Raw genomic sequence first — 14,064 nt, forward strand, 5'->3', positions numbered from 1 at the left:
AACCAACATTAGGTTAAACACTCAGAGTATTTGAGATTGTGTTTTCAGGATGGTGGGCAATAAAATTCTCCAATGTGAGGGCACAGTCTTCCATTGAATGAGAGTGTGGATAATCTGTTGATTAGAATCATGCGTCATTTAGGCAGAAATAAGCAAGAAAAAAAAGCTGAATGATTTTTAACTTTTTATTTTGGAACAATGTTATGTTTATGGAAAAATTGTAAAAATGGAATCGAATTTCCACATGCCCTTCATCCAGCTTCCCCTAAAGTTAACATTTTACATAGCCTCAGTACATTTGTTAAAACTAAAAATTTAACATTAGTACAAAATTATTGACTAAACTACAGACTTTACTCAGATTTCACAATGTTTTCTAAGTTAAGTTCCTTATCTATCTAGGATTTAATACAAATCTAGGATAGTACATTGCATTTCATTTTCATATCTTCTTGGGCTTGTACAACCTGTGATAATTTCGTGATAGTTTCTCATTCTATCCTTGCTTTTTGTTTTAATGATCTTGACCATTGGAAGCTGGTTCAGGTTGTTTCCTGTGTCTTTTCATTACCTACCCTTTTTCTTTTCTTTCTTTCTTTGATTTTTTCAGAGTACTTTATTTCTGGCATCATAAGATGCTCCAAGCACATTTTGTATTTTCCCTCTCTCAACTTTGGTATCAAGCCATACTTCAAGCAGGCCTACTTCCCTTTATTTAAAAGTGGCATTTAGAACCCAAAATCTGGGTATGATTGTACTTTTAGAATGTCACTTGCTTCTAGCCCTCTTAGCAGATAGATAGAACTAACAAATGTGTGTGTGTGTCTGTGTGTGTGTGTGCATGTGTGTGTGTGTGTTATTCTTTTTGATGACAGCCCTTTTTCTCCCTTTCCTCAAGAGGCTTACAATCAGAAGTGATTTCTGATACTCCTGTATTTTTCCACATCACACTTTTGCCTTCCTATCACTTTTTAGTTTCTAGATATTTAAGCCATTAGTGTCTTAGAAAGAGCACTGAATAAGAAAGCTTACCTCTTTGCACTCAGAAATATATAATATTAAATAAATTATTTACATATTTTAACCAAAATTTTCTCATTTCTAAAGTGACCATAATAATTTCTTTATTATTTCTTCTTGGCTTAGCACATAAAGTATCTAATTTTATACATATATATATAGATATATATAATGTATGCAAACTTAATCTAATTTTATATATATATGTATACAGACACAGACATATGCACACACTTATGAATCACAAAGTACTTAAAATGAGCTGAGTTTGAGTATTAATTCCCTTTTTCTCACTAAAAATATATATCATGCTCAATTTTCTGTATTCCTACATATATTTATTAATTTTAAGTAATTTAGGTCAATAGAGACAGGCTAGTAGAACTGTTATGATATATTTTATTGATGCATATCAAACTAGTATAGTTCAATTTTAATTCATTATAACTAGATACTGTTTTTGTAGAACAAGGGATATAACTAATACTTAAAGCTTTCATTTATATTTAGATTAAGTTTGCATACATTCAAAATCATAGGCAAAGCAACCAATCTAAAATATCTAGCAAAACTTCAACAGATTAAGAGCAATGACACTGAAAATTTATGTTTCCTGTAATTAAATATAATCCCTTGAATCTCTTGGAATGATACAGTGGAATGGCATGTACTTGGATTTTGAGTTCTAGCAGTGAACATAGGCAGTGGATTAGCCAGAATATGTTAATCAGAATTATATGTGGATGGCCAAGGTCACCAAATGTGTCCAATACATCAAGTCTTACTGTAACATCTGCTGACAACTTTAAAGCCACAGAAAATGTTGCATTTGTGAAGATGGATGTAGGAAAAAAAAAAAAAGATTGATACCAACGTGCCAAACTTCTCACTCTAAAAAGGCAAACACATTAGAAAAAAGATGATTCAAGTTACTTAGGAATACATGACTCTCATATCATTCAAATACAGGAAGCAACTTTTCTATAGTGTCTGAAAAATTCTGAGGGAGTCTGCCCTTACTTTCCCAACAAGGTTTGGGTTAGGCACAGGTAAGGGAAAGAGAAATGGAAGAGAAGGGGAAAGAAATTGGCCCCTACCATATGCCAGGTAGTAGGCTACATTCATTATAGAAATTTAATTCAGTAACTATCGACTCTCAAACACTGCAATATGGGTATTTTGATCCCCATCTAACAGATGAGAAAACAGACTGGAGTTGAAGATGGAAATATACAACTCACTACATGCTGGAATTGAGTCCCTAATACAGAATTAGCCTATCTCCAAAGACTTTGCTTTATGTACACTAATATGAGTTGGAAAAATATTTATTTATTTGTAATATTAAGTAAATAAAAATGTAAATGAGAAGGAAATCTGCCACCAAACATGTCAAAAAATTTATGTTAGGCCGAGCTCGGTGGCTCACGCTTGTAATCCCAGCACTTTGGGAGGCCGAAAAGGGCGGATCATGAGGTAAGGAGATTGAGACCACGGTGAAACCCCGTCTCTACTAAAAATACAAAAAATTAGCCAGGCGTGGTGGCGGGCGCCTGTAGTCCCAGCTACTCGGAGAGGCTGAGGCAGGAGAATGGCATGAACCCGGGAGGCAGAGCTTGCAGTGAGCCGAGATTGTGCCACTGCACTCCAGCCTGGGTGACACAGCGAGACTCCGTCTCAAAAAAAAAAAAAAAAAAAAAAATTTATGTTAAAGTCAAAGAACAATGATCCTTTCCAAGCACTCTCTGTATTATTATTATTATTATTATTATTATTATTATTGTTATTATTATACTTTAAGTTTTAGGGTACATGTGCACAATGTGCAGGTTTGTTACATATGTATACATGTACCATGTTGGTGTGCTGCACCCATTAACTCGTCATTTAGCATTAGGTATATCTCCTAATGCTATCCCTCCCCCCTTCCCCCATCCCACAACAGTCCCCGGAGTGTGATGTTCCCCTTCCTGTGTCCATGTGTTCTCATTGTTCAATTCCCACCTATCACTGAGAACATGCGGTGTTTGGTTTTTTGTCCTTGTGATAGTTTGCTGAGAATGATGATTTCCAGTTTCATCCGTGTCCCTACAAAGGACATGAACTCATCATTTTTTATGGCTGCATAGTATTCCATGGTGTATATGTGCCACATTTTCTTAATCCAGTCTATCGTTGTTGGACATTTGGGTCGGTTCCAAGTATTTGCTATTGTGAATAGTGCTGCAATAAGCATACGTGTGCATGTGTCTTTATAGCAGCATAATTTATAGTCCTTTGGGTATATACCCAGTAATGGGATGGCTGGGTCAAATGGTATTTCTAGTTCTAGATCCCTGAGGAATCGCCACACTGACTTCCACAATTGTTGAACTAGTTTGCAGTCCCACCAACAGTGTAAAAGTGTTCCTATTTCTCCACATCCTCTCCAGCACCTGTTGTTTCCTGACTTTTGAATGGTGGCCATTCTAACTGGTGTGAGATGGTATCTCATTGTGGTTTTGATTTGCATTTCTCTGATGGCCAGTGATGAGGAGCATTTTTTCATGTGTTCTTTGGCTGCATAAATATCTTCTTTTGGGAAGTGTCTGTTCATATCCTTTGCCCACTTTTTGATGGGGTTGTTTGGTTTTTTCTTGTAAATGTGTTTGAGTTCTTTGTAGATTCTGGATATTAGCCCTTTGTCAGATGAGTAGGTTGCAAAAATTTTCTCCCATTCTGTAGGTTGCCTGTTCACTCTGATGGTAGTTTCTTTTGCTGTGCAGAAGCTCTTTAGTTTAATTAGATCCCATTTGTCAATTTTGGCTTTTGTTGCCATTGCTTTTGGTGTTTTAGACATGAAGTCCTTGCCCATGCCTATGTCCTGAATGGTAATGCCTAGGTTTTCTTCTAGGGTTCTTATGGTTTTAGGTCTAACATGTAAGTCTTTAATCCATCTTGAATGAATTTTTGTATAAGGTGTAAGGAAGGGATCCAGTTTCAGCTTTCTATATATGGCTAGCCAGTTTTCCCAGCACCATTTATTAAATAGGGAATCTTTTCCCCATTGCTTGTTTTTGTCAGGTTTGTCAAAGATCAGATAGTTGTAGATATGTGGCGTTATTTCTGAGGGCTTTGTTCTGTTCCATTGATCTATATCTCTGTCTTGGTACCAATACTGTGCTGTTTTGATTACTGTAGCCTTGCAGTGTAGTTTGAAGTCAGGTAGGGTGATGCCTCTGGCTTTGTTCTTTTGGCTTAGGATTGACTTGGCGATGCGGGCTCTTTTTTGGTTCCATATGAACTTTAAAGTAGTTTTTTTCCAATTCTGTGAAGAAAGTCATTGGTAGCTTGATGGGGATGGCATTGAATCTATAAATTACCTTGGGCAGTATGGCCATTTTCATGATATTGATCTTCCAACCCATGAGCATGGAATGTTCTTCCATTTGTTTGTATCCTCTTTTATTTCATTAAGCAGTGGTTTGTAGTTCTCCTTGAAGAGTTCCTTCACGTCCCTTGTAAGTTGGATTCATAGGTGTTTTATTCTCTTGGAAGCAATTGTGAATGGGGGTTCACTCATGATTTGGCTCTCTGTCTGTTATTGGTGTATAAGAATGCTTGTGATTTTTGTACATTGATTTTGTATCCTGAGACTTTGTTTATCAGCTTAAGGAGATTTTGGGCTGAGACAATAGGGTTTTCTAGATATACAATCATGTCATCTGCAAACAGGGACAGTTTGACTTCCTCTTTTCCTAATTGAATACCTTTTATTTCCTTCTCCTGCCTGATTGCCCTGGCCAGAACTTCCAACCCTGTGTTTAATAGGAGTGGTGAGAGAGGGCATCCCTGTCTTGTACCTGTTTTCAAAGGGAATGCTTCCAGTTTTTGCCCACTCAGTATGATATTGGCTGTGGGTTTGTCATAGATAGCTCTTATTATTTTGAGATACAGCCCATCAATACCTAATTTATTGAGAGTTTTTAGCATGAAGCGTTGTTGAATTTTGTCAAAGGCCTTTTCTGCATCTATTGAGATAATCATATGGTCTTTGTCTTTGGTTCTGTTTATATGCTGGATTACATTTATGGATTTGCATATGTTGAACCAGCCTTGCATCCCAGGTATGAAGCCCACTTGATCATGGTGGATAAGCTTTTTGATGTGCTGCTGGATTCGGTTTGCCAGTATTTTATTGAGGATTTTTGCATCAATATTCATCAAGGATATTGGTCTAAAATTCTGTTTTTTGGTTGTGTCTCTGCCTGGCTTTGGTGTCAGGATGATGCTGGCCTCATAAAATGAGTTCAGGAGGATTCCCTCTTTTTCTATTGATTGGAATAGTTTCAGAAGGAATGGTACCAGTTCCTCCTTGTACCTCTGGCAGAATTCAGCTGTGAATCCATCTGGTCTTGGACTCCTTTTGGTTGGTAAGCTATTGATTATTGCCACAATTTCAGAGCCTGTTATTGGTCTATTCAGAGAATCAACTTCTTCCCGGTTTAGTCTTGGGAGGGTGTATGTGTCGAGGAATTTATCCATTTCTTCTAGATTTTCTAGTTTATTTGCATAGAGGTGTTTGTTGTATTCTCTGATGGTAGTTTGTATTTCTGTGGGATCAGTGGTGATATCCCCTTTATCATTTTTTATTGGTCTGTTTGATTCTTCTCTCTTTTCTTTTTTATTCGTCTTGCTAGCGGTCTATCAATTTTGTTGATCCTTTCAAAAAACCAGCTCCTCGATTCATTAATTTTTTGCAGGGTTTTTTGTGTCTTTATTTCCTTCAGTTCTGCTCTGATTTTAGTTATTTCTTGCTTTCTGCTAGCTTTTGAATGTGTTTGCTCTTGCTTTTCTAGTTCTTTTAATTGTGATGTTAGGGTGTCAATTTTGGATCTTCCCTGCTTTCTCTTGTGGGCATTTAGTGCTATAAATTTCCCTCTATACACTGCTTTGAATGTGTCCCAGAGATTCTGGTATGTTGTGTCTTTGTTCTCGTTGGTTTCAAAGAACATCTTTATTTCTGCCTTCATTTCTTTATGTACCCAGTAGTCATTCAGGAGCAGATTGTCCAGTTTCCATGTAGTTGAGCAGTTTTGAGTGAGTTTCTTAATCCTGAGTTCTAGTTTGATTGCACTGTGGTCTGAGAGAGCGTTTGTTATAATTTCTGTTCTTTTCCATTTGCTGAGGAGAGCTTTACTTCCAACTATGTGGTCAATTTTGGAATAGGTGTGGTGTGGTGCTGAAAAAAATGTATATTCTGTTGATTTGGGTTAGAGAGTTCTGTAGATGTCTATTAGGTCTGCTTGGTGCAGAGCTGGGTTCAATTCCTGGGTATCCTTGTTAACTTTCTGTCCCGTTGATCTGTCTAATGTTGACAGTGGGGTGTTAAAGTCTCCCATTATTATTGTGTGGGAGTCTAAGTCTCTTTGTAGGTCACTCAGGACTTGCTTCATGAATCCGGGTGCTCCTGTATTTGGTGCATATATATTTAGGATAGTTAGCTCCTCTTGTTGAATTGATCCCTTTCCCATTATGTAATGGCCTTCTTTGTCTCTTTTGATTACTCTCTGGTTTATATTCTTTTACTGTGTCAAATGAAACCTCTGGCTCACAATTTTTAAAATAAAAGACACAGATTCTCCATGGAAAAATCTATGTGTAAATTGACATCACCAATTCTTTATTCAATTCATCACAAATGCCATCAAGTTTATAATTTAAAAAAAAATAGCAAATTGACTTGCCACTTATAAAACTGATTTGATAAGGTACAGATGGTATGCTCTTATGTCTACCAATGATACACATGCTTGAAACTTTACACATCAGGCAACAAGATCACATCACAGAAATACAGTGATTTTATTTACATTTGAGTAAACTAAAATTAATTTAGTCAAAAATATTTATTGAGTGACTACTATTGTACTATTTTATACACTGGAAATCAAATACATTTCTTGATCTACCGAATTTTTGTTCTGTTTCGGGGAATACATTAATTTAAAAAAATACATATATTTTAATGTCAGACAGTGGTTGTGCATTGAAATAGAGCAAAGTAAGAGGAGTATGTTCTTTTAAGGGCATTGGTCAGGATCTCCTTTGAGATGATAATTTGGACAAAGACCCAAATAAAGTAAGGGGGTGAGCATGCCCATATCTAGGGAAAGATAATTCTAGGCAGAGGGAGTAGCAAGTACAAATGCCTTGAGAGTGGAGTGTGCTCGGTGTGTTAAAGGTACAGCAAAGAGATAAGTGGTGAATTGTCAGGGGAGCTACTATAGAACCATGCAGGTCGTGGTAAGAACTCGAGATTTTAAGTGTGATAAGAAGCTATGAGGTGGTTTTCAGTAAAGTAGTAACTTAATCTGACTTATATTTAAAGAAATGAAGCACTGGCTACCATACTGAAAACAGCCAGGAGCAGGGCAAGTATGGAAGTACAGAAAGCAGCCAAGAGGCTGTTGGAATAGTGAAGACATTTTAAGAACTTCCACCTGCTTTCCAGTGAGAAACTAATCATGGGGAAACTGGTGTTTTAAGTCATCCAAAGAATTTTTAAATCAGCACTTAAAATGTTGAAATATTTTGTGTTTCTTTTTTAATTTCTATAGATTTTACTGAAAATAGAGAGTATTTCAAGTATCAGCTGATAGTGAAGTTTCAGAATAAATTTTCAGAGCTCTTGCTAACCAAAGGCTATAAGGCTTGTGGCATTTTTATATATACATGTTAAAAACCCTTGTCAAGTGTGACAAAAAGAAGATATAACGTTTGTCAGCCCTTGGGAGGCTGGCATTTGCCTAAAGGAAGTTGCAGGATCTCTTCTCTTTTTAGTAGCCTTCAGTTTGTACAGCCGTCTCAGGGCTATCATTGGCAAGTGGTTCTCAGCTGAGTTACTAAAATTCGGAAGTAAAATAATGTGAACTCTGGTATCCCAGTGACCTTCACTGAATCATCAGGCTTATGATCTATTGGCGCTTGTATATGTCCTTGTGAAATTTGAGGGACCAATGGCTCTGAGTGCCCACATTTTTAGTTACACCTCCGACTAATGAATAGTCTCAAGGGCACATGAGGGCTTTTCTGTTTTAGAGGCAATAGAAGGACTCATGTTTAGAAATAATTGACCTTAAGTGCTTAAGTCACCACAGAGTCATTCAGGAGGACTCTGGATTGGACACTCTTCCCTCTTGGTATTTTCAGCAAAATTAAGGATAGGTAACTGGTTGCTAGGGTGAGAGAAGAGATAGGAGAAAAAGATGTTTAACTTCTAACAACTCCAGATTTGCCTATTAAGGTAGAAATGTCATGAGGATTATTCAAAATGTAAACACTGAGCTAGCATGTCAGTAAAATCAAGCATACAGATGACAGATAAATAACAACAAACACAAAATACAACTGTGGCAATGTGCATCTATGTCGGAAACAGAGAGAGAAGTTTAGTGTCTCATGCATGCTATATGGGATTGAAGAGAATCTGGGAAAGTTAAGTCAGATCCTACAACTACCTACTTAACTATATCTATGAGTTTGCTTTAATGTTCCTCCTCTTGCCTGGTTCCACATGGGTGCAGAGGCAGCCCATGAGGCCAACTTCTCCCAGGCTTCCACATTCATAGCAGACTAAAACTCCCTCCCCCTGTCAACTCCCTCCCCCAACCCGTGCCCTATTTCTCGTAACATGAAGAATGAAGAATGATCTTCATTCACTCTGATATAAATCTGAGGGGCAAGTAAGTAATCCAATGAATAAAGTCTCATTCCTGACTCTTTTTAAACAAATTTTCCTTCTCTCCAAACCCCCTAAGCCAGAGGAATGGAATTGTCTTTTCCTTTTCCTTCCACCTCTGTGGTAGTTTCTACCCTTTTGACTAAAGAGTCATTGGCAATGAGAATAAACAGATATTGGCTTACCAATCAGCAGACATGTCAATAGCATTTTCCAGTTTCCATAGTTTTGGGTCTAAAAAGCTCATAATAGAAGCAATGATGATTCTGGCCTCCTCCAAATCCCCCATCCCTCAATTATGGTTGTAATCTGTTTGTTCTAATACCTGTGTTAATAGATTATGGACACTATCTTTGGCATGTGACATATTTGAATGAAATAAGAAAGAGAAAAGAAATACCACAGAAAATAATAAATATTAACTTGCCTGCATTTTTTTCTAATGGGATTGCTATTTCAGTCTCAGACTACAGCTGGTAGAAGTGTAGAGCTCATAAGGTCACCTAGATATATGCTGGCTGGGTCAACTTTACAAAGTAAATGTTTATTTAGTGTTTCAAACATTAGTAATCTTTGGAATTCCACTTTTCATTTATGAGATACCCTGACTAACTAGGGTTCTACTGATTTTATAACTGAGAGAGAATATCTCGGATATTTATGAGTTTTTTGGGTGGTGGTGGGTGGGAATTTTGTACTGAAATGTAACATAATCTCACATTGAAGAATTAAAACTTTAATTGGGTATTCTCAAAATATAAATGAAGATTGTTTCTGGAGGCCTAGTTCTAAACTTTTGAATGGGGGTGGGGTGGGGTGGGGTTAAAGATCAAAGAAAAATGTATTGTTTGAGAAGGCTCAATATATTCTATGTTTTTATCCATCCACTCAAGTTTCCTACCAATTGATAAATGAGGCAAAAAAGTTACCTTCACACTGATAAAAGTAATATTGGAGAATAGACTTAGCGTATGATTCTTAACATCAAACCTCCATAAAATAGCTCGGTCACTGGCACAAGCTGCGCTAATAATCGTAGGCTTCCACATGTAGACAACTTAGGGCCATACAACTTGGAAGAGCAGAGCTCTCTCTTGGCACCGTGGCTTCTAGGAAAAAGTGAATAAGAGTCACACACACTTAGTTTCTCCTTCTAAGTGTACTGCTTCAGGTTGAGTTTCTTCTTGTCTATTGGAATTCCCTTCACATGAAAGGAAATATTAGAAGCCTGGAAAAATTGTTACTCATTCACTTTAAGTATATTGTTGTGAGTGATTCTACCCTTTTTGTTGAAATCTCTCCCCTATCATCAAAGCTTAGCTGAACTCTGGACCTTACTTGTGAATTTAAAATAACACCAGGAAAGTTTTTTTTTTTGAAGGTCAGCTAGTAGTAGGTGAAAAGATGGAGAATGGAAGTAGATAATAATGAATGAAGTGTTAAGCTTGGATTCAGATATATTTGTTTTCCCTTTGTATTTCCAATGACTAGCAGGGCATACAACCATTATGAAATAATGATTTTAAAGAAGAATATGAATGTTGAAGAGAAAAATGAAGAAGAAAATATCACGTTTCTTATAAATATGTACAACTATTAAATATCAGTGAAAAAAGTCAAAAGCAGTCCTTATTAATAAAATTTTTCAAAATTCCAAAATATAAGAAAATAACTTCTCATGACATCATTATATTTATCAAGATTAATTTCACTAAAAAATCTAAGACAATATTCTGGCATTACCCTCCATCTTTAGGGGCCTTGCATGAATAAATTGCATGAAACATAATCAAAATGTGAGGAGATTTCTTCTGGCTGAAAATACTTGAGGTGTGGCGTGTCTTGATATTCAGCTACTGGGAGTAGACTAAGTTTTCTTTTTCTGTATTTTTTTTTCTTGACACAGAGTTTCGCTCTTGTCGCCTAGGCTGGAGTGCAGTGGCACAATCTTGGCTCACTGCAACCTCCACCTCCCGGGTTCAAGCAGTTCTCCTGCTCAGCCTCCCGAGTAGCCCGGCTACTTTTTGTATTTTTAGTAGAGACAGGGTTTCGCCATGTTGGGAGGCCAAGGTGGGCGGATCACTTGAGGTGAGGACTAAGTTTTCTTAAAGGGAGGTCCATAGTCACTAGAAATTCTTTTCTGTATTCTTCAAGTATAAAAATCTACAAATCTACACATTCCAAATTTTATTTAGAAAATAGATTGATTTAAATGTCACATAAAATTATATTAAACTCTCATATTAACAGCCTTGATCTTTATTCAACTGACTGGAAGAAAGTTAAAGGGTTTGTTTCTGGTTTTTTTTTTAATGGCAACAAACATATTTATTGAATTTTCATTTCATTTCTTCTGAAGCACATTTAGTTAGCAGAAAGAAAGAAATCATTCCTTATTCTCCCCCACAGCCAAAGATTCCTAAGACAGCACTAATGTGAGGTACTCATAGGTGGATCTCTGCCCCTCAGAGATGGCCTTGGTTTTTCAGTTTCAGCAATTCTGGGAAGCCAAGGACACCTCCATATCCTCCTCCCTGCTCTGCAACTCACCTGAGAACAGCTTTCTCATTGGAATGTCTTATGTTTAAGGAATAAGAGTCCCTGTTTCAGGTTTGAGTGCCCAGGTGCACCTACTGGATCCAGCCCAGGACTGGAGATACTTTCCAGAACACGACATCACCTGAGGCATGACCAGTTCACACTGTTTTACTTTCACAATTTCAGCTTCCTCAGAAGAATATTAAAATTGCTAAGACTTTTTCATAAATGTTGTGCCATGTCCTTCCTCTGTGCCCTTGCCTGTTCATTTATGTCAGACCAGGTGCACTTATTTGTAATGAGATCAGAATTCTGCCTCCAGTAACACATCAAAGATGACCTATGATTGTACTTTTGGTTTTTGCTCCTACATGTAAATTATAAAATTCATTTTTATGTCAAGAAACATCTGCACAATCTGAATGTCAATACCTTTTAGAATCTATTAAATAACTGAAATTGCAAGAAAAATTACCCACTCCCAAAACTGGAGAGACAGGCATGTCCAGAATTGCAGTTGACACTTGCTTAAATGGAACATAAGCTGCAGAAGACACAAGTTGTTGAGGGCACCTACATGCTAAGCACTATAGATGTATGAACCACAGATGTGGACTAGGTAAAGGTGGCAGTTTCAGAGACTTATACTTCTCAATTTTCTGGACTTTCTCTCCAGAAACCCCCAGACTCTACAAAATACAATCCAAATACATTTCCTGTGGTTAAGAACTGGAGAAGATTAATTACTGAGAAATATATCAGGAGCTTTCCCCAAAAGCATCTACAGGGAAGGACTTTTCCAGAACCTTATCCTATGTGGAAACAAAACAAAACAAAACAAAACAAAAAACAAACAAAAATAACTTCATTCCAGATTTCAGATTTCTACCCCATTCCTCCATTATTTTATGAATGAGTAAAGTTAGCCAGTAGGAGTAAGATGTAATTAAATAGTTCAAGGACTCTGAAACCACAAAAGGGAGTAACGGCCCCAAATGCGGTTTTCCCCTGGAGACGCCTGGTAAATGTCACAGCCCAGGGGAGGAAGCCGATCGAGTTTCTAGGTTTCCATTGTAAGAACAGACAGTGCTTGCTTGCACCGTACAATACATTCTCACCAGTATGATGTCTCTGGATTAAAGATGCAAGTGTGACAATGAACAGACTCTGTCTGAGGAGGGACCCATAGGGAACAGAAAGACAATGGCGGAGAATAAGAAAAGGACAATAGAGCAATCTGCAGCCCCTGACATCAACACTTTTAAGACCAAGGTCTTGGAAACGTCTTCATTGACCTTAGGTTCTTTTGTCACAGGGCCTTTTCTGGGGTCCTAGCTGAGAAAAGGAAAATAACAACCTGCATGCACTTCCCGAGTCTTCACTTGTCACCTGTTTGCTTTAGATCTCTAGGAGAAAGAAGTCAGGTACCTGGGCCTAGTGTCAGTGTAGGAGGCACTTTCTGTAGGCTAGATACTAGGAAGAAGGGAAAATGTGTGTTATTGGAATAGAAGACATGGAGTGGGCTTTAATCTGAATGTATCTGCACCTGCTGGTATTCTCAGATGTAACATTCAACTGCAAGAGATCAATGAAGAAACAAGGAACTCCCAAAACTCCTGCACGTTTTTGGATTCATATTGGGTCCACCACTGATTCAGTGCATCTGGAGCTTCAGAGAAGGGGCTCCCTCCTGTGTCAGAATCCTTGCTTTGGGTCTTCCTGCAGAGATCAATAGGTTTAGTAAAGATGATAAATTTTTTCAAAGATGGTGTCAGCAGTGTACGGTGTCACCAAAGGAGTATTCTAAAGCAGGACACAGCTATTTCATGCTGGGCTAGAGAAGCTGGGGGAAAATGCTTTGTGAGCCCTGACAGGAACCTCCTTGCAAGGCAAGAGCTGGGCTAAAGGGAGCACTCAGAAGCCACCCATTATGGGTTCCAGCCCCAGAGCAGGTGCACAGGAGGCGGGGGAGGAGGTTTCCTCTCAGGGGCTGGGTCTTCCTTTGTCAGAAAAAAGCCAAAATATGTGTTCAAGTTGCTGATGTGCCCTTAAATACACTATTATATCTGAACCATTCGTATAAATTAAGGCAATGAGAACTATTTTTTAAAGTGGGCTTCTAGGATTATAAATACCTTAATAGTGAGAATATGAAGAATAGGGATGTTTTTACTAATTCAATTGATAAAAAATTGTGGGAGCCACTATGGTTCTATGAATAAGAAATTCAGATTTCATTATTAAGTAATGTTGTCTACATTTTGTATGTGACAGGGCAGTGGTGGATATGAGAGTGTGGCATGCACACAGACCAAGTGAGTCAGAAATCAATATGTAAAGATCTATGAAAGGATCTATGGATATGAACTGAAAGTATGTAACTACTTCACAAAATGCTAATAAATGCAGTTTGAAATAAACCCCAAATTATTCAAGACACAACTGTCTTGACAATTATTTTGGAAGCAGTGAGTTCATAAAGAACTCCAAACTCCTGTTTAATTTTCTGATTCCTATTGTCCATGAGACAAGAAAATCATCTCTAATCATGCATCACAGCGCAAACCTGTAAACCAAGAGTGTTTCTATTGAAGAGCCTAGGGGATCAGGACACCAGGCAGGTGCTGGAGACACTGTCTCAGGAGTGCCCAGCAGATCTCAGAGGGATCCGCTGGATGCTCATGTGAAATCCAGCAGTCACTTTCTGAGTTACCAGTGAGCTGTGTTGGTGCCTGAGGGGACCAAAATAAGGCCAAAGCACCTGCTCAGTGTCATAGACAGTGACA

This window comes from Symphalangus syndactylus, chromosome 4 (genome assembly GCF_028878055.3).
Source record: "Symphalangus syndactylus isolate Jambi chromosome 4, NHGRI_mSymSyn1-v2.1_pri, whole genome shotgun sequence".
In the NCBI taxonomy this organism is placed as follows: Eukaryota; Metazoa; Chordata; class Mammalia; order Primates; family Hylobatidae; genus Symphalangus; species Symphalangus syndactylus.